The sequence below is a fragment of the Wasmannia auropunctata genome, unplaced genomic scaffold (assembly GCF_000956235.1).
Source record: "Wasmannia auropunctata unplaced genomic scaffold, wasmannia.A_1.0 LD336078.1, whole genome shotgun sequence".
NCBI classification, from domain to species: domain Eukaryota; kingdom Metazoa; phylum Arthropoda; class Insecta; order Hymenoptera; family Formicidae; genus Wasmannia; species Wasmannia auropunctata.
The window spans coordinates 5796840-5821368 of NW_012026812.1; the positions used below are offsets into that span (position 1 = coordinate 5796840).

At 34.2% G+C, this 24529-nt stretch overlaps 1 protein-coding gene across 3 annotated transcripts in view; it reads left to right on the top strand.

The window, feature by feature from the left end:
• The window catches only part of LOC105449062 (ankyrin repeat and fibronectin type-III domain-containing protein 1), a 72978-nt gene that overhangs the window by 13239 nt on the left and 35210 nt on the right, over positions 1-24529 (top strand). The window contains exon 1 of one of the 3 annotated variants that reach the window (XM_011688055.1): positions 1988-2807. The exons of 1 other annotated variant lie outside the window; for it this stretch is intronic. The gene's annotated coding sequence lies outside the window, so the exon portion shown is untranslated. Of the gene's footprint in view, positions 1-1987; positions 2808-7831; positions 8842-24529 lie in introns of those variants that run through there. One more of the 3 variants, XM_011688056.1, reaches the window with a different exon arrangement.

Below are 24529 nucleotides of genomic sequence, written 5' to 3' on the forward strand. Positions count from 1 at the left end.
AGTGACTGGAGTTCAGACGTGTGCTCTTCCGATCTTTTTGTGCCAATTTTTACACACGTGCGCACACACACACATCCGTACTTTAAGGTTAGCGAATATCTAGTCTTTCGGGAATCATCGGGTATACAACGAAAACACTCGACGGGGTCCTATCCGAGAAAGAGACAGCACTGCACCCCCCTTACCGCGGATTAAACAACCGAATTGCCTTGCGCTCCATCCATAGATTCTTAGATCCATGAATGAGATAGATAGACAGACAGAGACAGAGAGAGAGAGAGAGAGAGAGAGAGAACTGCTGCTTTGCAAAGCTATTATACATAATAAAATAATTTCTTTGCTTTTGCTTTCAGTAAAAATGTATAATTATTTCAAAGAAATTATAATTTTACAATTGTACAATTGTATTCGTAATAAACTATTATCACCAAACTGTAACGTCAATAAATGAAAGATAATAATATTCTGATTTTACCGAGTTTTTAAGTATACACTGCCGGTTAAAAGTTTTACAGCGAGATCGTTAATTAGCAATGTGTCTACTCTTTGCATGTAATAAAGTCCAGAACTTATGCATTATAATTTAACATATTTTTATTATTTTTTACTCATTATTTTATAATAAAATAAAAAATAATATAAAATATTTGAGTTCTAAAAATATTTTTTACAAGGAAAGCACTAAAGAATATTAGATACTTTTTTTCGTCAAAGTAGCCACCCTTACATTTAATTACTTTTTTACTTAGCTAGGTAATCTAGCTACAAGTTCATTCTTTCCGACGGAAGACTCTTCCGCTTATTTTCTAAATTAGTTTACAGCTCAGTTTTGAAGAAAAGGCTTACGACCGTTATAATCCATTACCTTAAAATTAAACAATGGGATGTTAATTACAACTGTACTAAATATAATGCCTTACTTTCACAAAATTAAGAAAAAGTATTGAAATAGCACGAATCAAACTTTTAAGTAGTGTTTGACTCGATTCACTATTCTTAAATGTTATGTGCGATCTCATTTTTAGTTCGACAGTGTAGGTTATCAAGATACGTGTATCTATACAAATTAAAAAAAAATCTTTATACAAGGTGTCCTAAAATTCGCGAATCAAAATATAATAGCAAGAAAGTCTTCGAGAAATTAAGTAAAAAGTTATTTGTAAATTTTCATTTTAAGCAGTAATTTTTGAGATATGAGAGTTTAAATTTGGCCAATTATAGATTATGCGTGTGACGTGCGCGACTATTAACACTATCAACATGCTACTCACGGACATGTTTCCGTTTAACTGTAATTTATAATTGGCCAAATTTAAACTCATCTTAAAAACTACTGTTAAAAATAAAAATTTACAAATAACTTTTTTACTTAATTATTTTTCGAAGACTTTTTGCTATGATATTTTGATTCGCGAATTTCGGAACATCCTGTATAGTGATTTATACAAAAAACTAAAAGAAACTGATACATAATCACAAATATTAAAATATAAATGCAGTGATATTTTATTCTATAATTTCAAATACGTTTATTTAAAGCCCATATAGTTGTAGTAGAAGCCAGCTATAATAATAATCAATAAAATAATCGGTTTAATAATTTTCTGGCGAACGCGCGTGCTCCATTCAATAAACTTATCTGATGTGAAGTGGCCTGCAGCCTGCGGAATGGCAATCCCTATTACAGTCCTATACCGCCGGCGGTGCTCCGGTTGCGCCTGAAAGCATTGTAACCGGAAACCCTAAGTACACCTGAGGCGAGACGCGCGCGATGTACCTGTCCAGACAGGTCACACTCCTCAGCCAATCGTCTGCCCGCGCTTTGTTTACGTCTCTTCCTGTCTGACAGGAGGAAAAGGTAGGTGCGTTCGCGAGAGTCGCGCGCGATTCGCCAGAGTCGTGCGTCTGACCGAGTCTATACAGTTCGCGGCGATCGCTCCTGCGCACTCGGATCGGAGCTCTCCCGCTGAGAAAGGTGGGCCCCGCGATGGTGAACAAAGGAGGCCAGTTGTCACGCGTACCGATCGGCACCACGCGTGTTCCACGCGCGATCGCTTTCGGTTTCCCTGAATCGCGCGGACCAAAAGCTAGCCGGGCGGCAGCGCTTTGGATCAGATTCGGCCATTTTCTTCGACGGTTACCCTCCCCCTTCTCTCATCCTCTTTCTTCGTAATTTTTGTAATTTATTAAATTATAAAAACACAATTATTCGTTATTGTACACATAGAAAAGAATGGGATAAATGTCTCCCGACGATAACCTAAGTAAAATCGTTCTTAAAAGTCGGTCGCTTCGCGCTCGATCGATTGGAGTGAGTGAAACGCGAGACGTGATTATCGAGAAAAAGCGATTTCGATCGAAAAATCAACGGTGAAACGTGAGAAATGTAACGACGGATAAACATTTTCTTAAAAAGGAAGATAGACAAAATTTCAAAAGTGCTGTGACATTTGTTGAATCCTGTGTATCTCCAACACTGGGAGTGTCCCGAAAGCGTAATCAAACGAGTTTTGAGTTCCATCGAACGTTCAATGCGATATCGAGAATTCTCGATATCGGGCGATCGTGAGCGACATGGCCTGTTTCGAGGGGCATCGGGATACTCGCGAGACTAACTCGCGACGACGGAGCCGCGTCGTCGGCCCGGTGAAAACGCAGCACGAGGGGCAAGGAGGGCTCTGAGGGAGTCGCGCGCGGAGAAGAGGTGGAGGACTTCGCATCGTCGACGAATGCATCGGGAATCGTCGTCGCGCGGTACAAACCGGTTTCTGCATTCGGTGCAACGACGTGCAACGGCGCCGCCGCCGGTAAGTTTTAACGAGGAGAGACCTCGAGACAACGAGACGAATGTGTCCCGCCGCCGCCACCGCCGCCGACGTGCCGCGCGCCGGTCGATCCGATTACTCGGCGAATTGCGAGCGGTAGTTTTAACGAGAGGGAGAACACAACGATCGAATTACACAGAAAGACTGATTGTATACCGAGGCCGCGTCAATCCAAGAAACCACCTCGAGTCCCTTGAGAATCTTAAACTTGTTAGACCGATGATGTTCGCGACTGACGAAACTGATGCTTCTTAAGAAGACTTTATTATACACATATTACGTGCACCTCGCCTTATACATGTACAATATGCCATATTAAGACTTGGGCTGATTGTAAGTTACATACCTAGGGCGGTAAATCGCCCTAAAGGATTTTTTTTAGTTCAGCGTTGAAAAATTGGAAAGCATATATTATTACTTCAATGCGTACTTGATCTCAGAAAATTTGATTCCATTATATTATATGGGATTTCAATCGTTCTATAAGTGCTTCCTTGACTTGAAAAGTTCCTTGATTTAAATAATATATCATATTATACATCCAAAAATTAAAATTGCTTTTGATTGTATATTATAAAAATATTAACTGCACAGGAGAATATAATTTTTTTATCATGAAGAAAGTAAAAAAACTAATTACATTCAATTACATAAGAAGAATATAAGAATTACATAAGAAGAAAGTAAAAAAACTAATTACATTCAATTACATTCAATTGTACAGCAAAAATTAAATTCGCTTTCTGTTTTTCGTACCAAATCCGAAGTTACCACAAGCTTAAATTATGCTGGTATTATCGATGAATTTTAGCATTAAAATGTAGAAAGAAAGCATTTTTTTAACTTAACTTATTTTTGCATTCTTCCAATTTTGTATTTTTATTGTTTCCTTTGTTATTTTTGTATTTAAGCCAACATCAATAATGAATTTCTTAAAAGATCTCATAAAAATCGATTCTAAATTGATCTAATATAACTCCTAAAAAAAATTTTATTCACAATCAGATGACATCACGTTTTATAAAAGAGTGCTCGAAATATTTCAGTTCATCGGTGTAAAACAGGTTAATGCAGGTTATTGCATATGTATTGTTCACTTTAAAAAGAGCATATAAAAGGTTTAATATTGCCGCTTTTTCGCGATTGATTACTTCCCTCGCTACGTTTATGTACTCCGTACCGCGAGAGTATCTGTCAGCGCAGAGATTAGATATTTTGACAGATGTTAAGCAAATAATTTTATTTTACGGAAAATTTTATCTTAATAAAATTTGAAAAAAAAAATAAAGATAATTTGCTTTACGTTAGAAGATGTTGAACAAATTTAACAAAAATTTAATATTTTAATTTTATATACATATATTACGATTTGAAATTTATTTCTGTATACGTAGAGAAAGCTTATAATTACAATTATGAAAAATTTACAATTTGTAATTATATACGATTTTTTAAACAGAACTATGTTGTATTTTTGTGTCAATCGATTTATCTTATTATTTTGTCTTATATTATATAAAAGTTTATGCTCATAATATTAGAGAACGAAGGCTAGCGTGTAATATGCGCTTTTTTTGTAGTATTCTAATATATGTATAAACAAAACTTGTCCATCTTAACGCTTAATTTGCAATGAGAATTTGAAGGATAAGAAATTCAGATGTCTTGTTTCTCTACTCTTTTTGTATTATTTATCTGAATCACGTGATAGCAAAAGATGAATGGCCGATCCGAGGGATCATAACTTCCACTTCGATCACGCAAGATACATCGTTCGTCTCTAGAGACGATTTGCTTTCACTTTTGAGAGGGTCCGCGTTCTCCCGTAAACGTTTACTTCGACTCCGGATAAAAGTAGAAGACAGATTGTTGGCGATTTAATCTGTCGGTTGTATCAAAACTGCCGCGGCATCGCAAAAAGAATTTATACGGACTCTATGCGACGAGCTCGAAGTAAACTAAAGAAAGTGATTGGATATAAACGTGTTGACGCCACGCAAGCTGAATGAAAACAAATACTCTTCTATAAATGGTAAAAACAGGCCCACATAATGCAAAATGGGCAAAACAGCTATATATTAGATTATTCAAATTTTTCGTAATTTTATGAAATTATATCTCCTTATATCATTGTGTGACTTATGTCTATTTCTGCCAGTGTAACTTAATTTTAATCTCAGTTTAACTTACAGATTCTTTATGTTTTTCTAATTAGAAAATGTTTTTTAGAATTAGAATAAGACAAAAAGAGAAATTAAAGGAGATTAATCTATAAATTAATCTATACATTGTTAGAAACGGACATAATACCTGACTTTTTAATAATTCATGTGGAATGCAGTACTTAATTTTACTGTATTGTATACTTAATAATTTACGACATTTTTTCTATGTGTTCGAAAATTAAGACACGGAAGTAAATGAAATTAATTAATTAATACAGAATTATTTATTTTTAATAATGCGATGAACTAGCATGATATATATATGACGTAATAAATAATAATTCCGATGTGGCAGTGATGTATCACCAGTTTAATTAACAATGAGAAATATCTTTTAATTAAATTTAATTAAATCACTAATATTATGCATTCATGTTATCAGTCATTACTTAAAAATTAATTTTGGAACTAGCATTAAATCGCAATCAATGTAGTATTCAACCAGAGTTGTATGCTGGCATTGATTTATATGAAATTGAGTTCTCTTTCTAAAAGTATGAAAAGAGGGAAAGAGGAAAGAGAAGGAAGAAAGAGAGGGGCTGTGTCTTTTCGACACCAATCTCTTGATGAAAACAACAATTACCATCAAGTTATGAGACTTAATATTATGCATCGATTGCACAAACCAACATCCGTAAGATCGGATTATGTAAATGTGTTGAACACGACCGTCGAAGAGTCATGATCGGAAGTGACAGGCCGGAAATGAGATTCTCCCAGAATTTCCTTGAAATTAGTTTTTTCTTCACCTGACCTAAATTAAATTATGCGAACCACCGCGAAGCATGCGCTACAATTGCAATTTTCATAAACATATTTTCTTACCGTTTCATCCCCGTTTTTCTTCGTATTTTTAATTAAGTCTTTAATTAAAGTCTTTCTTGGCAGTACCAATCTGAAAGATGTTTTTAACTTTTCGAGGGCGGGGAGGGCGGTCTATTTTTAAAATCTCACAGCTTTTCCTTGAGTAAGAGTTATTATAATTCATTGCATTTCTTGCCGTAAAATATTACACTGTTTCAACGCCACTGTAGCGGCTTCGCGTTTCGTAAAGGTTAAAGTGACTACCATATGAAAATTGTATTTTTTAATCATCTTTCTTCCTACGAAATTTTACGTCGTAGCGCTTTTCAAATTTCAATTTGATTATAAATGGACCCCTTTCTCGCTGCTTTTTACCCGTCTATTTCTCCTTTTCCCATAAATTTACGTCGCGTGTGGCCCTGTTTTTAAGTGAGTCGGGTTGGATTATTCAGAATCCGAGAATGATCTGTATGCATGGCGGGCATTCTTTATTCCGCACTGTCAGCAATGCGAGACAAGGAAGATCACAAAAAAAGGGCTAAGAACCAACAATCTTTCTTTCCAACTAGTGCCAACATTTTATAGTTCTTGCCATCGACCTAGACTTATCTAAACTAACTTCTAAGGTTTTATTCTCAACTGCGCTTCTCTCAGTTTATTTTTCGCCGCGCGCGAAGTTCGTTTTCTTAATTATCTACTCGCTCGCGTCTACACGTGCGAGAGATCGTGATCCAAGTGAGATCGTACAAAGGGACGGGTTTAGGATGCTCGGAAATGCTCACATAGGTCCCCGATTGCTCCACCCGTCGTGATTGTCCTACTTCCGCTCTTTTCAAATTTCGCATCGAGTTACGAGCACTCGGAAAGTTTCCGTTACGAGTTCGCTCGCTGTGTTCACCCTTCTGCCCGTGTCCTATACTGTGAGAAAAACACTCCGGAAAAGGGCGGCACCTGCGATGCGAGTACTGGCGATGTAACGGGTGTCTCGATAATTCCGGATATCTTTGAATAGCAGGGAGGGAGCGAGTAATATTCGCGTGCTGGAAGACGTTTTTACTTTCATTCAATGTCAAAAGAAAAGACTGCAAAATGAAAATTACATTTATAAAGAAGAAACGCGACAATTTTTTATTGTACACCACGCATAAAGTCAATTGGAAAGCAGGTGGGCTTTTGTTGACTAGTTCTTTTATGAAACCCGGAAAAACTTTTATGAAAGAATGCAATAACAAAGTGGTTAAATAATAATAATATGTAATTTGTAACATGATTATTTATACTGCCGACGTGAAAGTTCCTAACAAAAAATAAACTCCAATATGAATGAAATAACAAATCAGTAATTCAATAAACTTCTATCATTTTTCCAGTATATATATATAAAAAGAAGTTAAATTTTTTCCATTATATGCAAAATAAAATTAATTTTTAATTAGATTTTTTACCTTTTCTTAATGAAAAATCGATACAATTTCAATAAATATTTCAGAGCATTTAACGGATATTAAAATCAAATAAAAAATAGGAATTGGTAAATATTGATATTTGATATTTGTCTTTCTTACTTTATTTTAAACATCGAATAACTATTTACATCTTAAACTACTTCGAAAATATTACACAGGCCTTTGAAATTGTAAGGTCGTATTTATTTAATTTTTCACATACTTTTATTTCACCGCGCTTATTGTAATTTAAAAACAGAGGAAAAAAATACCGAAAGAAAGCGTATAATAGTTTTACAAAAACGTTTTGCTATCGTAAAGGATATTTCAAGCGACGTTAGAAAATGATTACATTACACAAAGACTCAACGAATTATCAACATCTTAAACGCGACGCTCTGTATGCACGCGAAAACCCGTCAGGCTCAAAGTACGCCCCTGAGTCTAACGAAATTCGAACTCACCTGCCCCGATGTCATGCTCGGATGCTTAACAGTACACCACATCTGTTACGAACGTTCCTTTCAGTCCGTGTCCTTCCTCTACGTCGCGAGGACCTTTCGCGTGAAGAGAAGTGGCGTATATTTTTTCGCGAGAAACGCAATCTTAATAATCGTCTCACAATTTCTACGCGCGAGTTTTCAAAATTCCTCACGTGACTGCAGAGTGATTAGGAGGTTGCAAAACGTTTATTTAATGAATTTTCAAGGATCGGATAGAAATATTCGCGTTTCGTACAATTGCTGTAATGTGACGTTAGTTTGACGTGGGGAAATGCCATCTCGTGCGAGTTAATCGACGTCGATACATTTTCCTTTGACAGTTCTTGCCGGATGGAAAAGTTCCACCTCATTTTTGCGGCTTTCCAGTGATGCTCTCCAGTGTCCCCGGGCGCAACGCGAAATTGCATCGCAGCGCTGCAAATCGATAACGAAATTACATACCACTTCGTTAAAGGCGAAGGTTACTTCCAATCAAATGTGATAAAGTCACGATTGAGCGTAACACATCAGTTAAATTCATTGTCAGTTAGAAATGTGTACGTACGCATGAGATACGGAGCGGACGTAATGATCTTTATGAGACTGTAATGACTCGTGCCACGGTATAGTTTGTATTATCTGTGCAACGTGATTTTGATGTATGACAATCCTTGTCGTGTTTTACACGCGACAATAACGAGTAATTTGACTGGCAACCGTTGATGAACTTTTAGTCAGTGGGTGCGTTAAAATCGCTCTATCGCTGTAATTTCGTGTCTATTGTTATCGCATCTATCCGTAAACCGGATGTCGATAATAGCGCGAAACGGACTAGTGATAAAGTAAAGAACGTTTATTGTGGCTTCCGCAAGTTTATTCATTAACCGGGCGAGAAGTTAAATAAAATTCAAGCTTGCCGGCGGTGTGGCGCGCGCAATGGTCCACCTATTGCTCCAGTTCCAAATTGTTATCGCTCAAATGGACGTTTCTCTCTCATCGAGGATATAAAAACGAGCGGTCGGACCCCACTGAATCGGATTTTCAATCGAAATTTTACAAGGTAAACGAAGCAGAAAATGCTGAATACCACGCGCAATTTTCAAGCTAACATTTATTCCATTTAATCGTGAAATATTCTGATTTTTATTTTATCAAATATTACGTGTGTCTTCAGCAGTATCAGTATCACATCATGCAAACGCATATATACATACATATCGCAGTTATCGATCCATCTTATATATGTATAAAAATTCTACAGATCGGCTAGATTGACAAGTGGGAAATCGATATTAAATAAAAAAAGGGTTTTCGTGGATGAACGTTCGAAAAATTGCGGCGACGTTTTCGTAATTGAATTTTAAACGCGTTGCACCAGGAGAAAATATATGGAGATAAATGGAATGTCGCATGTTTAGATAAAAAATAACTAGTTCCTTTTTTCGCAGTGTTACGGCGTTTATTTGTTTCCGATGCAATTAGTCACGCTAAATCCAATTACCAATTTGTCTCAATCAAGCGTTATACTTCGATCAATCGAAAGGATCTATTTAGGAGATTTTCATTAAAATTTATGTCCGAATTCTAAAAATTTTTAAAGACGCGCTTTATCGAAAGGCACTCGTGAGAAGAAAAACCGTATTTATTTATCCGTATAATATACCACATAAACGGGAGTGGTTTAATAACTGTATTTTATAACAGAAATATGTTATATGTTGACGTTTTCTTTGAAGTAACGCCGCATTAACATCATACCTTTGCAGATGAAAATGTAATAGCAAGCTATGCATATAAATTAATATGAAGCATCCACCAAGCCACCTTTTTTACGCTACACAAATGATGCGCTTTAATACGCGCAAACCCACGCGGAATATCAAGAAGATTCTGCTTTTGCTTGCAATCATTATACCAGATTTGAAAACTGATGGTAAACCCATTTCGGCTTAATGCTCGGTTCGAAAATTACCACCGGATGTAGGAAGAGCGAAATAGGCGTTTTCGTGAAATGTCACCGGTCGCAAAAATGTATCGCATCGCATCGCGTACGTACGATGATAAATTGCAGCGTGCAACTGATAACGCGGTGGTTATTAAATTATAGTGCGCGAATATCAAGTGATGCGTTAAACCATCACGCACCGCCAGCGGATCTCCATGAATGGATTATTTTTACACGGATCCAAAGGAAGTTACCGCTTTCAATATTCCGCATTTTATGTAAACACGATGCTCCGCCCGATAAATTATAATAGAAACGTAAAGATTACCCACACGCGCACGCAGGTTTAACACACTAGTTTAAATAAAGCTTTCGGCTGCGCTCGCGACGAGACCTCAATGATGATAATGCGGTTCCTCGAGCGGGACTTTTCGATAAAATTTCTGACATTTTGGATTTGATAATCGCAACTGACGGTTCACGCCCTCGCACGCCCTCGCACTTATTTTCTCAATTTCGCGGATGCGTATCACTCGTGTTGTAGCTGACAGATCAAGCTTTGCACCGCTCGATTCAGTGTAGGATCTAATGTCTATGCCCCGGACACGTGCGCGCGACACATATCAGACCTTTTACACAGGACAGTACAACAGTCAATATTACACGCGATGCACAGCTCCGAGCGACACACACGAAACTGCAGCAATCTCTTCGCGGTAAATGCGTCGTGCGCCGAGCTAGAACAATAGCAAACTTGATGACTATACACGGGACAAGATATTGTCGTATAAGTTTCATAAAAGATATTCCCTTTTACAGCATTTTGTCATAAAGCTGGGAATATAGCGATATTGTACTAAAATTTATATTATTGCGGAAATTGACAATTAATTACATTTTTATCATTATATTATTAAAAATTTTATAACGTACATACGTTATAAAAGGTTATGGATATTTTAAATAATGTTACGGATTTTAACGAAAAACCTTTTAATTGTAACAACGCTTATGCTGGCAGTTAATTTTGTTGTTTTGTCTAGAAAGTTATTACATTGATTGTAATTTTTACTAGATTAAATTGCACAACTTGTATAAAAGCGGCTGCATTTAGATTGTAAAATTTTATTCTTATTTTAGCGTGGAATTTGATTGTTAATTTCAAAATTTAAATAAAAATAAATTGTACATTAGAGTATTTAAATAGCTATGATAATTTTTTTGTAAAATATAAAAAACGTATTTTTTAAATATACATATATCATAAATTCTATCAGTGTATTTCAGAATAATATTTTATTATAATCTCTACTGCAATCTTTTCTCTCCAAAATGATATACTCTCTTTAATAAACTTTGATATAGTAATTTATCTACGGAATGTGCACCGATAAACGCGTAGTTTTATTGACATTCTTCGTGTAATCATTAAAACTTTATACGAATTTATTATATTGTGTCGCGCGTGCATAAGTTAAATAATTTGATTAACAATTTTTAAGCAACATTTTTTATATTATTGAAAAAGTTGATAACGCGAACGATAACGTTTCGATAAATCGTTATTCAATTTAATGTACACAAAAGACTCGAGCGAAACGCGATGTGCACATACGTTGTTAATTTGTATATTAGTGATGAAATACTTTATACACATATACTTCCACACGGATTCTACGTAGCATTGATGTTTGTGTAAACAGTAATAATCAAATGCCACGCGCGCATAACGTGAAACTTTGAAGACCAAACAGATCGATACAATTCGCACCTGACAATAATAAAATTGTCATTGCCCGCTTGTTAATAATCGCACGTAATGAATATTCGCAGGCCATTTCACGAGCAAATTTATCATTTTCGTGTAATCTCGACACATTCGATGCCGTTCATTAATTCGACATTAAATTGCAATATTAAAACAGTGTCTCTGCATCGTCATGTTAAAATGACGAAATCTGCGAATTGTTCTTGCATCGCTGAGCCGCATTAGGATGCAAAAGTGCGTCCAAGATAATTTTAAACCTTGCAAAAGATGATTCGTCACGTAATTTATCTGCATGATATAAAAATTGTATTTGTCATTATGTGTGAGACGACTCGTCAGAATTCCCTGTTTGAAGATGAGATTCACGACGCGGTCATTTCCCATAGAATTTTAAATGAAGCACCAGCATATTTTGCAATGAAAAACCATTGGTGCAGTCAGCGGCAACGACTGCATAATGCGGGCATAACGATGGCAGCGTAAGAAGCATTGGCGACGAACTTGGCGAGGGGGAGGGGAAAATGCATTATCCTCTCATCTCTTCTCTCGAGAAATCTTCCTTCGCCCGCTCCTTACCTTCCTAACGTCTTCCTGGATATCCTCCGGGAGCGAGCATCGTCCGCTTTAGTTTCATAGAACGAGTTCTATTTCGGAAAAGAACTTTCTTTTCGTTAAAGAGATTGGTCCAATTTATTGCATACATTTTTCGAGATAATGTCTTGGTTGAAAGATATATCCATAAAAAACACTATTTTTTAAATTAAGAGAACGCTCTTATTCTTTCAATCAATATATATAAAATTGATATTATTTTAGCTGTATAAGAATAGTCCTATTTTATTAAAATGTACTAAACATTACGTATTAAAGCCCAGACTATCTATGATGCTAAAATTTATGATAAAAATATATTTAATTAAAGTACCAGGATAGACCATGGAATGTTACAAACAAGATCAGAAAGCGCCAACATCGGTCAGACTTGGTGGATCTTGGTGCTCTATAATACCTATAATATTATCAAGTGTGAAGCTTACAATTTTTTTCGGTTCAAATAGACCGAAAAATATATTTATAATTTTATGTGTGTATAATGCACGAAAAATATTTGAACAAAACGTACGCTATAAAGAATAATAAATAGAATTTTATTAGGAAATTTATCGCGTTAAAAATAGGCATTAATCATCTAAAATGGACATTAATATATAATGATTATTTTCATCATAATTGAAGTTATAAATTTAAATATTATGAACAAGTACTTAAATTTATGGCCAATAAACGAGTAAAGGTTTTATATGTTGATACAATTTCAATATTTTCTTCACTTATACAATAATTCGTAACAATACGTTTCGACCTAACTTGCTCCTCTTCAGTCGTCTTTGAAAATTAACTACTATTATGTATTACTAAAATTGACGTTAAAATATTTACATTTAAAAAAACTTTGCAATTAACTATAAGATTGACATGTATTATTCGCATTGAGTATAATACCGATAACATCTTAAATAAATATAATAAGTTATGTCAAAAACGGAATCAAAAATTTGAATGAGTCGATGAAATAAATTAAAAGTCGCAAGTCAAAGATGTAACAAATTCGTCATTTTCGATGCAAGAATGTGTCTTGTCCCGATGTTGTTTAATATTTTTCGTGTCCGAATGATACAGGTAGATGACCGTTCTTTTTATATAAAATTTTTCTGTTGTATACGTCCGATGACCAAGCTCGCAAACTCATGGCGCGTGATGTTTTTCAATGTGTGAACTCTCAAGCACAAGTCTTTGCTTGTTTATTAGCCATAAATCTAATTGTAAGTATAATTTGTTCTTGATAAATACGAGCGATAATCTTATTAATCTAATTATTATGTTCTGCTTCGAGAGAGTTTATTTTTTTATTATTATTCTTGGTATAATATTAAGAATAGCACGCAACCAAAGTTATCGGAGAATACTCACAAATATTTGAAAAATATTTTTCAAATATATACTATTTTAATATATTTCATGTACATTTTCCATATCAGTTAGTCTGAAACTAAATGTCACTGAGCAGAGCTGAAACTTTTATGAAGCACATCTTTCCGTAAGAACTTTGATAAATAATTGGAAAGTATAAAAGAACTGATCAAACTTACAGTATTAAAATTATTACGATATTTTTAAAATTGCTACATTAAATAGACGCCAAGTATTATTTCGAATAATTAATCTCGCTGGCTTCTTTCTTTTACAACAGCAGTCTTTTATATTTCTTTCAATTTTTATTATTCTCCTCGTTTTAAAAATTATTTAAAAGCAACTGTACGTGTAAATTACTTGTGTAATTATGTACTTTATCTACGTGGAAATACTATATATATTGCAAAGCGCCACGAGCGCGAATGAAATATCGAAATTTCTGCACGATACGACGCAAAAAAGCGAATAATTCAAACACAATATACGGAACTGACTCTCCCACGTCCCACTAAAAATTATTAGATATTCTCTTTTGCTGTGGCACGTGGCGTTAAAAATAATCGCATATATATTTTTTTTATTCTCATAACGATTAAAGTTGGAATTTTACTGCACGATTAACGTAATTGAATTTACTTTCTTATAATTCGCATTCTTATACGTATTTCTTGTTAGCAATTATTATATGTGTTAAGTAACGATATAGCTGATTGCGAATACGGCTACAATATTACATGCGATACTGCTGGCGGAAGATCGTAGCGAGAACTTTTTTCTCGTAGGACGCAGTTCGTATTTGCCTGCACACGTGTGCCGCGTAATATTCTCCGCTGAGAATGCAGTTTATGATTATGAACCTCTTTGCATTGCAGTTACGATGTTAATTGCGCCCTTCCTTCCCTTCCCCTACGGCTGTCGCACGCGGATTATCTTCTGCTTTGGACGACGCGCGCCGAGAACTGTGCTTCTTGTTAAAAATTTTGCACAACTGGGTCGAAAACTGTCGTAAATGGATAGCTGTCGCTGTTTTCGAAGAGTTTGCTCTGTAAGCTCTTCTATTTTCAAACTAACAGCGCACGACCGAATTGTCTCTCTTTACCAATGTGAAAGTAGGTATACTTTTCCGCGCGAAAAATTCTTCCGATTACTTAGAAAATAGAATTCAATTGTGTTACGTAATTTCAGGGTATACCGATATTTTTGTAAGATTCGCTTTAAAATGTTCGCTTGAAAAGCGTGTCGCTGCACTGATATACAGGGTGTATCTTAAATAGCGTTAATTATACAACATTATTCACGATAGATTTTTTTTGCAGCAATCTTTATTATTACATTTCTTTCAATTTCTATTATATCTTCTTGTTTTAAAAATTATTTAAAAGCATTTTTACGTGTAATTATGTACTTTATCCATGTGGAAATACTTATAAATATTGTAAAGCGCTACGAGTGCGTATGAAATATCGGAATTAATAGCGCCTAATTAAATTATTACAGCATTATTCCTTGTAAAAAAACTGAATTGATAAATCTTGAACCATTTTTTTTTCTATAATTAGTTCTGTTCTTTGACGAAATTTTATCTAAGGAGAAGCTTGTGAGCGAAGCAGTATGATTTTTAATGCAAGAAAAGGCTTTTCACGTTATTGCGAAACGCGTAAGAAATTAAGAATATTGCACGCTAACGTGCAGTGCGAAGTTGCATTAAATGTCATATTTCTTCCGCCAGAAGCATCTTCCTAGAGAAAATTTCGACAAGAGATAGAATTAATTATAGAAAAAAAATGGTTTAGGACTTTTCAACTTGTCAATTTTTTTACAAAGAATAACGCTATATTCAATTAATGGGTGCTATTTAAGATTTTTACTTCTTTTTGCACACATTTTCTCATTGCTATCGATGTCTCGGGAAAAAATAGCACTATCATTCTTCATACCGCAAAAATAACGACCTGCTTCCCAGAGCCCGTGGGGAACGATTGCTGAAATTTACATATCTGGCCTGAAAACTCTCCCCAGAGAATCTGAAACTTGCGAGTGTGGAATGTCTCGGGTTTTCAAAGTCCATTAAAGTGGCAAAGAATGTCGATGTCTGTCTGCGGAATTAATTAATTCTTTAATTACTCAGTCTCAAGTCATTCACATCAAGTCCTCTCTTTTCTCAAATGCGTCGAGTTTCTTTAATTTGCTTAAACATTATTCGATACGCTTTAGACAAAATTTATCAATTATCGGTTGGATTTGCGGAGCATTTCACGAATATAGTATTTATTAAATAAAGTGGAGTTCTGTGGATTTTTTTATATACAGTTTATTAATAGTCAAGTGAAAGGAATTGATCAAATAAATCAAAATTTTCTCGATTATTCCATCCAAATCCATCTGTTCGCCGTAATACCTCTCTCCCATTGCGGTAGTTTTCAATTACGTCAAGTAATTAACACGCTTCATCAATTCTCCAAATCATTGCCAATGCAAATGCAGGAAATTGCTGGTGCGCGGCCATACGCTTTAAACAGATTTCACTGCAGCGTTAAATGAATTACTTTATCTTGCTTACGGCAGACATGGCGTATGTGACGCATCCCTAATTATCCGCCGCCTCGGCTATTTGTTCTTGAAAATCACGCGCGATTCCACGCGCGACATTCCGCGAAATCCCGTTGGAATACTCATACGTGAAGTCAAAACCCCTCGGAATCGCGCGTCTCTCTGCTTCTCACCTTGTCGGGCGCACGTATGTATGACTTTTTAATGCATATATCCACAAAACGTGTGCGTCCTTGCGCACTTCCAATTTCCTGACGGTGCCTCCCCCCTCCCCCTCACACACACACACACACACACACACACACATCAATGTCAGTTGGAAATGGATTCCGCTGGGAGTGCATTCGTTCCGCATCACCGGCGTACATGCCTATACGCCGGCGTTTACGTGGCGTATACCATGCGGCGTCATATTTTCCGTCTAATATCGCAGCAGACGTGCAACGCGTGTTACCTATATAGTTACGTCTCATTGACGACAGACAATACCGTTCCATCCCGATCGATTATACGCTTTGATGAACGATTCCCGAGACGTTCCATAGAAACGCAAGTGCACAGGAAGCGTTTCTCCTCCATGCTTGACAATGGAGTTCCTGCAAATCATAGATCTGTTAATCGCACTATAATTAAGGATTAAGATGTATTAAGATATGTTATAAATATAGATAATTTTATTGATCTCTCCTGGAGTTACAAGCACTTTTGCTTGTCACAAAAAAAAACACAAAAGATACACTTATCAATTATGTAATTAAAATACAGCCTTGGCCATAAAGCCCTCAAATCAACGTAAATTTTCCGTTCTATATCTATAACAAAAAATAAATTAAAAACAATTTTATTGAAAAATAATATCTATTTTTACAACAATTTTAATATTTTATTAATCCTCCGTTGGCTTTTATTACTACCTTTAAAAAAATTGAGTGTAATAAATTGAGTGTTTTTTTATTTATAGCCAAAGCTGTATATAAATCTTGATTTACATTTATAACATACCTAAATATAAATCCTAATTTATTCTAACTATATACACACATATGCTCGCTTATTTGTCCTATTTATATTAACCGGCGACCTCATCCATTTCCACCTGCTCCATTTTTTCATGTCTCCTTGATTTTGAGACATATTATACATATAGGCACGTAAAATATAAATCTTTAATTGATTTATTAATCCGACCAAATAATCTTTGAAAGTACATCATTAGTCGAAAATTGTGGAAAATTATCTCACGATGTGTAAAACGTAAAATCGATATATAATAAATTTACATTCCTTTTCAATATTCCACGCGCACACATCTCACGATAATCGATCATATGTAGATGCATACATAATCGTGCGTAAAGCAAAAAACGTCAAATATTTGAATGCACGGTGTATGTGTGTACATTTTGATAAAACGCAAATTCGAATTTATTTAATGTGTTTATGTTAATGAGATTTCCATGCTATCGTTTAACTCGAGAACGACGTGCTTGATTTATTTCAGTTAATTGTATTAGAGATATCCCGAGTAAGGATAAGGACACATATTATCAAGGAAAATTGACTAACTGTAAGAAAAATGACCATTCTTAGACGAATCGAATGAAATAGATGGACAAATGAACTAGCAGCTTCTCCGTTCTCGCTCACTTTCCTAATTGTCATGACACAGTGACGACCGCATAATTAACAAACGAGGACAAAATTCTCGAGGCAAAAGTACCTGCCTATGCCCAAGCATTATTTTATCGTAGCGCGCGACAGCCTTTTCAAAAAGAAAAAAAACTACACGAGAGGTTGAAATGAATTTTTCGCAACAAACGATCTCTCTCTCTCTCTCTCTCTCTCTCTCTCTCTCTCTCTCTCCCTCCCCTTGACTACAGAAGAGAATATTTAAAAAAATCACCACATACCTCGGTGGTCTAAAGGTAGGACGCCCGTCCGGCAAACGTGGAGATCCGAGCTGAGAGCTGAGGTGATTTTTTTCGCAATAAAATTATTTACTGATTCGGAGAAGGGGATTTTTAGAGATGCGTATAGCATCAAAGTGATTGAATCGTTACGGCGATTTAATTTGTTACAAGTTATTCCAGCTTCATGTAATGAACTGCGTGTTTCAAGACCGACGCGGCGCGGAGTTTCTGTGTGATTGGATATTGTAAAGAAATTATCACACACCATCATCCTGTGTTGGCTCGCATTCGGCTTATACTTTAATATGTTTGATTTATTCTAACGTGAGCGTATATATATTTAATTTATTTAAAAAAATGTTTGAGAGAAATATATTTGAATGAGTAATGAAGCTTTTTTCTTTTTCTAAAAGAGAGCCATCTAACGTCCAAACTTTTTCCGCACGAAACTTTCAATTGGCCGTTCAAAAGTTCTCGTGTACGTATACAAGACGAACGGTTGCTCGGAAAACGGGACCATAACAGCGCATTTAATGTGTCGATGCGGCGGGGACCACGTCCGTGACAGCGCTGTCGGCTATACACCCGCCGTTACGTTTTACGGATCGATGAATTTTTCATTAATACACCCTCGCTTGCGGATTTCACTCGAAATTTTATTTCTCGCGGAGCGAGGTTCTTTATTGGGCGGTAAAAATACGCGCGTAGGCGCTTATTGAAAAACCGAAACTGGAACCTGCGTGGCGATCAACATGACGTCACGAGACGACGTCATAAGGATTTATGCAATCATAACGGCGACAGGGAGATCCCTTGAACTGCGGCTTTCATATCGCATTTCCAGCGAAACTGCTTGCCCACTGTATTACCAGGTCACTATGAAACAAGCATTATTAATCACGAAGGATTACGGACTGATGAGCATATTACGAGACATCTTAAAGATAGCACGAACGGGGATTCCGCTCATTCTTTATGAAACATAATGAGGATCGCGATATCAAAGTTCCGCGAATGCATCTTTCATTGAAACGCCCGCCCGTCGCGGCGCCAGTAGACGAAATAAAAGTGTTTCATGGCTCGCCTCGTTACGATTCGTTCCATGCGAACAAAACTCGGCGCATTGTTATCGCATCCTCCCAGAATAGAAATTAAATTCTCGCGGAACAATCGCTAAACTTCCTGGGAAAGTTTCGCCCCGCGGATTCTAATGAACTTTTCGACATTTTTCGCTTTTTCAACGATTCATTATCATTAACACAAACTAAAGATGTATAGCAACTTTACACGCTGAATTAAGGATAAATTTACTTTTAGGAACATAATTATTACATTTCACTATAAGATATTTAAAGACAAAAGAGAAAATCTGTAAATGTTATTAAAATTTACGCTCCAATTTTGCGTTAGATTAATGCAAATAATATTAAAGAACATCTTTGATGGAAGAAAAACAGAGCTAGAGCTGTTACATGCGACAGAGGTTACACTTGATATATTTCTCAATAAAGGATAATAACATTAGCTGTATGATATTGGAACATTTACATCAATAATTCAGTAATTGTTTTTGGAATGCGGAATTTTTTTTTGCGAGATATATGATATTTATCATTATGTTGACGGATTACGTTTTTAACTGTCCATCTGAACATACATTTGACGATTATGGATCTTCTTCGTCACAATATCACAGTTCTATTGCCCTCTTCCATTAGATTGTCGGAGAATTGATTTTAATTATTGACTGGATTCTCACTCTCATCTGCTTGACTGTTGACTTGGGCATAATGCAACGACGACATGATATATCAGAGACATTACGAAGCGCATTGTACTTTTCCAATGGACATCTTGTGCGATTTATGAAGAACATTAAAAAATTTGTGTAAATATGTTTTTATTTTTTATATTAATTACGAATATGTTTTTATTTTTTATATTAATTTTTATATTAATTTTATATTAATTATATTAATTTATGTTTTATATTAATTATGACAAATATAAGAAAAATCTTCGTAAATATGTTTTAAAAACTTGTGATTTTATACTAAATATTTAAATTGTAATGATCTACTGAGAATGGCTTAATGTAAGCCGTTTGGATCCTTTTCGAAATATATATTGTTCTTTGCTACCAATACCCAGCTCTTGGCTTATTTGCTCTTGATTATTTAATGTTGATATTTATCAATTTTCTATACTAAAAAAATAGAATAAAATATATTAACTGTAATATTTCTAAATTTATAGGACAGAATTGAGTATTATAAGCATATATAACTACCCTTTCAATTTCTACGACGGTTGGTATATATTTCTACTAGTAGTGCAATCTGCTGTGAAAAGCTGCATTTGTCTTCACAACATTCCTGTGTGCTGCGGAATTTACATTAATTTTTTATTTACTTCAAAAATTTATCGAATTAAATAAGCAGGCACATTATTTTCTTATTTCTTACGTTTTTTCCCTTCATTCATAAGGGTTCTAATCTACATTGAGATTGGATATCTTATTCTACATGTCAATGTTCGTAAACATAATATTTAGCATCCTAATTTCATTAATTCCCAAGATCATTATTGATTTGTTAGATACGGGACTTTTCCGAACAATATGTATGATCGTCTATATTATGCAAATATACTCAATTATTATGCAAATATACTCTTATTGGCTGCGTTCCGTTTTAATGCTCACGCGCTGTAAGCATGCATGATTTGTCTTTGTTTAACATTTGATAAATAATAAGGATAAAATGATTCCGTGAGCGTTGTAAGCACTAAAAGTGTGAATACGGAAGCCATAGTAATAATATATAAACACCGACAACCTTTGCGAATTGGAAGATAAATTTTCTGTTATTTTAATTATTATTTTAAACTAACAACATTAAATTCTAATTGAAAACACTTTTTTTCAATGTCTAGTGGATTTTGAATACAATGTATGACATACAAGCAATGGACTCATGTAGAATGTGCAGAGATCGACAAAAAAGTCAAGATCTACGTTTGCGATTATTATTAATAGATTATTTTGTGATAAGAGGATAATTACATTTTGAATATATGCAGTTTGTAATACTTAAAAAATTTTTTATTTTTACATGTATTTTACCTTGTACATGTAAGTTTTACTTGATAGAAATTTAATAAAAGTATCTAATAAAATAGTTTTTGATTGGTTATTGGGCAATTATACTTTTGTCTATTAATAGAATACGAAAACTATTCAGAGTACCAATCAAGATATAATGCTTTTCCCGCAATTACTATATGCATAGTAAAAAATACAAAATCTGAATTCAGTTATTAAGCAATAAAAGAACAATAAATAGATAAAAAAAATCTGTATAATTTAAATTACATACATGAATAAGGATGTAGACATAATGAAAAGCACAGGCAATAACAACAGAGAATAAGGCATATGCAATAGATTTCAATCAATCAGAAACCGCTGTACCGCTAACATACAGTTTTTGATAGTTAAAATCTATTGTCTATGTTATTTCTTATTCTTATTGTCTGTGCTTTTCATTCTAGGCCCTAATAAAATCATAAAAATTTCATATATTAAAATTTAAATAAAGTTTAAATTTGTTATAATATATAAAACGAAATTATAATTACACATATTTATTTATTTTATACATTTTTATTTCTTGTTATAATACTAAATACATTGTACTCATATTATGTTTATATTATTATACCATAATATTTTACAAAGTTTTTATCTTCACATTGATAAATGTGTTTCTTCAAGTTAATTTGTTGCCAAGTTTATTTAATTTTTTGCAAATTTATACACATATTCTTCAAGCTTTTTTGTTTAATGTGTGCCTGAATATAAAGCAACTGTAAAAGGCTTGTAGATATCACATTTGAAATAAATCTTATATAACATTAATATTATAGTAACGTAAGTAAAATAAATAAAATATGTATAATAGAAAATTCTTTGTTATTTATGTATATTTCATTTCTGTGTATCTCTTGCTCATATGTCACTTTTAATTTTTGATATTTGTTACTTTTAATCTCTCTTGAAATTTTTGTGACAGAATAACATGTTGTAAACTGTTTAAATTTTTCAAGCTTTTTCTTCTTTGCTTTATATTTTTGTACGCGTTCACAACTTTCACACATTTTTAACTTTATACACATCAAAATAATTATATTCAGCGAAAGACATATTACAATATTTATATATGAGCATTGCATAACTTAAATGATTAAAAAAATGGACAATTTTTAAAATATTAATATAACATTTCTTGTAAATAATTGACATATTGCATAGTAAAACTGTTTTAATTAATTTTGCTAAATGACTACGCATTTTTGTTTTATAAAAGGAAAAAATAGTACTAAATAATAATTAACTGTATTCAATCAAACTGTACAAATTTCTATCAGAGTACCGTTATATTGATTTTTTAAAAGATTTTTTTTCCAAGTAATGTTAAAAATATGGCAAAGGATGGTTAGTTGTGATGGGATAAATTGTTACAGCTATTATAGCTGTTGTTTACATTTATATTTATTATATTTCATATTTTTAGATGTATGAAAAAATAAGAATTTATCCCTTCAATCTTTTTTGCAGTAAATTAATATTTTTTTATTGCATTTATTTTGGTCAAATAATGAAAGATTAAAATATTGATTTACGTCTATCATATTCATATATATGTATATGTAAGTACATATTTTTGAAAGATTTATATATTATTTAAGACAACTTAGAACTGTCACAGTAATTGTAACAAGCCATATATGGGATAGATTATTACAAGTCGCTTTCTGATACTTTTATCAAGTGAAATAAATAAATTACAACTTTACATTTAAAAAATATATTTGTATATACTGCTGGTAAAATTAAAATTTAAAATTGCGACACTAATTGTAAGAAAGACACGAGATATCAAAATAATATTAATAATATTTATATGTTTAAAAAAAATTATTTATGTGATACATATGATACATATGTATGTATATGTATATAAGATTTAGAAATACATTTGGTACACTGAGATGAAAATTTTTTTAGTATTTGTGACTACAATTGTATGGTAAATAATTATGCTTGAAATTTCCAGTTTTATAATTATTACTGTTTTAATATTAATAATTATATTTATATAATAGTTCTACTAAAAAATATATAGTTGGCACCGAAAATGACATAAATTACGTTGAAGAATGATAATTGCGATCATTTTGTTTCTCTCAGTATATTTTTAATTGTTAAAGTTAAGATATTAAGATATAGTCAGGGGTCAGCCACTACTAAAAAAATGTACAGTGATTGTCAATTATGGCAATACAACACACTTTATTGCTAGTATTGCTATTGTATTGCTTTTTTGTATTGTCAGTAATATTGCCATCTATTATCTCATGTACTGCCATCTATTATCTTATGTACTGCCACTTATTGCACAGTATTGCCAAGTATTGCTAATGTATTGCTAGGTATTGCTTGAGGTATTGCTAGTATTACCGCAATACTAGCAATATATTCCTAAAAAAATGTACACTGATTTCCATAATGGTTAATTCCTCGGATATAGTTCATTTTTATATTCTTCCATCCTACAAAGTTCAATATGACGCGTTTCTTCCACTGTTGCAATTTTAATGGTCAGTAGCGTAATATAGATATACAGCTTTTGTTGAATCTCTATTCGATTTATAGATTGGCTACGAGAAATAATTTAAAAAAGTGTAATAATCTGGATCTCCTCTATGTAGAAAAAATGTTCCCCTGCAGCTATTTTAATATTTTAATTCCAAACTCAAGTGGGTAGTTTTTTTGCTAGATTGAAGAGAGAAAGCAAAAATTCAAAGGAAAACGTCCGGCACGTTCTTAGCTTAAACTACCTCTCGAATAGCTATATAACGAGATCTGCTCCAGTAGATCAGATTTCCGGTGACTTCACACTACGCGATGAACAGCGCAACCTTTTCGCTGAAGTAATCGCAGCGATTTCCGTCAAATCGCCTTTTCGCGCGCTACAGCTATATCCTGACTGAGAGACCAGCGGGGCGTGGAATGCTTTCGACCGGTCTGGTCTCGCATGGAAATGCAAATAGTCAAGTCTCTTATTCGTATATGGCTAATAAAAATGCCGTACACGTTATTGGACCTAATGGTAGAAAAAAGGGAGGAAAAAGTAAAAAGAGGTTTCGCGGAACGAAATTTAATGGAGCCTCGCGCGCGCTAATGACATTTTTATGCGTAACAAAAGGGCGACGTATCTTTGACATTTTGTCAAAAATTGCCGAGGAATTTCTGCCATCCAGCGCGACGTCCATGCGTTGATATAATTTTATCGTTTAACCTCAGATCGCGCACGAGATATTTTCGATTGAAGCGGGCACGGGCGCGGAGACGTTGTCTAATCGGCTGTTTAATTACGCAGACAGGTTCAAACGTGGAAAAGGGATGCGCGCACGCGTATGTGTATGCATGTGTGTGCGTGCGTGCGTGTGTGTGGGTGTGTGTGTATGTATGATCCCGTGTTCGAACCGTGATGAGTATTCAGCGTGCTCGATTTGCCGTAACAATCCCGAAATTTTC